This window comes from Rhinolophus ferrumequinum, chromosome 15 (genome assembly GCF_004115265.2).
Source record: "Rhinolophus ferrumequinum isolate MPI-CBG mRhiFer1 chromosome 15, mRhiFer1_v1.p, whole genome shotgun sequence".
Taxonomy (NCBI): Eukaryota; Metazoa; Chordata; class Mammalia; order Chiroptera; family Rhinolophidae; genus Rhinolophus; species Rhinolophus ferrumequinum.
Window position 1 is genome coordinate 47,814,451 of NC_046298.1, and position 3,070 is coordinate 47,817,520.

Genomic DNA, 3,070 nt, shown 5'->3' on the forward strand with positions numbered 1-3,070 from the left:
ACCCCTCCTCAGGAGCCTTTTATCTTTCTAGGATGAAACAGCATATAGACTTAGTGAGTTCCTGTGATACTTCTCCCAGGTGAGGTGACCCAGGGCACGTCCCTTTCCTGTAATAGCCTCTCCCATGGGGTCTCCTTCATCCTCAGCTTGTCCACCAGCACCTCCCTGTGGGGTCCTGACCATGGACCATGGGCACCCAGGCCCTGGAGAAGCTTCAAGAAGACATGGGTTCCTGCTGCGGAGCTCAGATCAGCAGAGACACACATTTGACATCTCACTGTGCAGTTCAGGGAGCATCACTGTGACAATGAGCACAAAGGGAAACACAGGGAGATAACGGAAGGAAACGTGACCTTTTTTCTGGCCCAGAGTGTCGCAGTGGTGGGCAATGCCCCCTGCAACTAAGATTGAACATGGCACCTTGAGCTGAGCTCCCAGATGGCTCAGTTGGTTGGAACGCGGGCTCTCAACCACAAGGTTGCCGGTTCGACTCCCGCAAGGGATGGTGGGCTGCGCCCCCTGCAACTAGCAATGGCAACTGGATCTGGAGCTAAGCTGTGCCCTCCATAACTAAGACTGAAAGGACAACAACTTGAAGCTGAATGGCACCTTCCACAACTAAGATTCAAAGGACAACAACTTGACTTGGAAAAAAAGTCCTGGAAGTACACACTGTTCCTCAATAAAGTCCTGTTCCCCTTCCCCAATAAAAAGAAAAGAAAAAGAAAAAAAAGAAATGAAGAATGAAATAGCCAGCTTAGGTAATAGAGCTGACCAGTTGGAGGAAAGAATCAGTGATATCAAAGATAGAAATTTTGAAATGACATGGATGGCAGAAGAAAGAGACTTGAGTCTTAAAAGAAATGAAAGAACTCTACAAGAACTTTCTGACTCCATCAGATAGAGCAATATAAGAATAATGGGCATACCAGAAGGAGCAAAGAGAGAAGGGAGCAGAGAGTATATTCAAACAAACAGTCGACGAGAACTTCCCAGACTTGTGGACAGAACTGGATCCTCAAATCCAAGAAGCAAATAGAACACCCAATTACCTCAATCCCAACAGGCCTTCTCCAAGGCACATCATATTGTAGCTGTCAAAAATTAACAACAAAGAAAGAGTCCTCAAGGCAGCAGGGAAAAGAAGACAGTAACTTACAAAGGAAAGTCCATTAGATTATCATCAGATTTTTCAGCAGAAATTCTACAAGTCGGGAGGGAGTGCAAACAAATATTCAACTACTGAGAAAAATTATGACCCAAGAATAATATATCCAGCAAAGATATCCTTTAGATATCAAGGAAGAATAAAGATCTATCCAGACATACAGAAGCTGAGGGAATTTCCTAATACGTGACCTGAACTACAAGAAATACTGACGGTGGCTATTTGACAAGCATAAATAGGGCTAATTTGTGGCAACCAAATCATAAAAGGGGGAGAGGAAAGGTCTGAACTGGAATACGGGAATGGAGAAAGTAAGCATGCTGAAGAAAATGGAATACTCTAAAATATCAAACTTTCTTTTACATAAACTTAATGGTAATCACTCAAAAAAAATCCAGAACTGAAATGTATAACTTAATAAAAGAAGAAACAGAGGGAAACATCATAGAATACCACCACACAGAAATAATAGACAACAACAAAAAGGCAAAGAAACAATGGAGACAAAGTCTTACCAGAAAACCAAAGACAGAATGACAGGAAATCCTCATATATCAATAATTACCCTAAATGTAAATGGACTGAACTCACCAATAAAAAGGCACAGAGTAGCAGATGGGATGAAGAAACTGAATCCAACCATATGCTGTCTCGAAGAGACACATCTCAGCTACAAGGAGAAACATAGACTCAAAGTGAAAGGGTGGAAATTGACACTCCAAGCAAATGGTACCCAAAGAAAATCAGGTGTATTCATACTGATATCGAATGAAAACAGACTTCAGGATAAATAAGGTAACAAGAGACAAAGATACACATTTCATAATGAAAAAGGGGACTATACAACAAGAAGACATAACAGTAAGAGTCATCAATATTTATGCCCCCAAACAGGGAGCACCAAAACATACCAAGCAACTACTAAAAGAACTAAAGGGAGAAATTGACCAAAACACAATTATACTAGGGGACCTAAACACATCATTGACAGCTGTGGATAGATCATCCAAACAGAAACTTAATAAAGATTTGTCAGCCTTAAATGACACTTTAGATGAAATGGACATAATTGACATTTATAGAGCACTTCACCCTAGAACATCAGACTATACATTTTTTCTAGTGTACATGGAACATTCTCAAGAACACATGTTGGGACATAAAACTAGCCTCAGCAAATTTAAGAAGATTGAAATCATCCCAAGCATGTTCTCTAATTACAAAGCTTTGAAATTGGACATCAACTGCAAAAAGAAAGATAGGAAAACCCACAAATATGTGGAGATTAAATAATATACTTTTAAAGAACGACCGGGTCAAAGAAGAAATTAGAGGAGAGATCAAAAGATACATAGAAACAAATGACAATGAAAATATATCCTACCAAAATTTTTGGGATGCTCGAAAGCAGTTTTTTGTTTTTTGTTTTTTTTTAACGGGGAAAATTTTTAATTTCATATGACATTTTCAGAGACGACTCCCTTTCAATCTAGGAATACCATGCTTGGAGTGAACGAACAGCAGCAACTGGTTCCCTTTGACCGAAAAACTCCAAAGGCTATACAAAGAAATTTCTAGATGCTGGGTGGGAAGCTGAGTGGATTAAGTGCTGGACTAAGTACCAGACTTAACAGAAACTGTAGGTTCAAATCCCAGCAGGGTCAACTCAGCCATGATGATCTTCTAGGTAAAGTGAGTACCAGACAGCTTCCTGCTCTCTGACAAACTTATGAGGGCCCCCCACACTGTTGCTGATGTTTGTGAGGACACGTAAGAGAGGGGAAAGCTTTGCAATCATTTCAATAAACAAATACACTGTCTCTTACTTCCAGTTACAGGTGGGAAAAATCACATCTCTGCAACACGCCGTGCATACAATGGAGTAGAACCACCATCCAGATG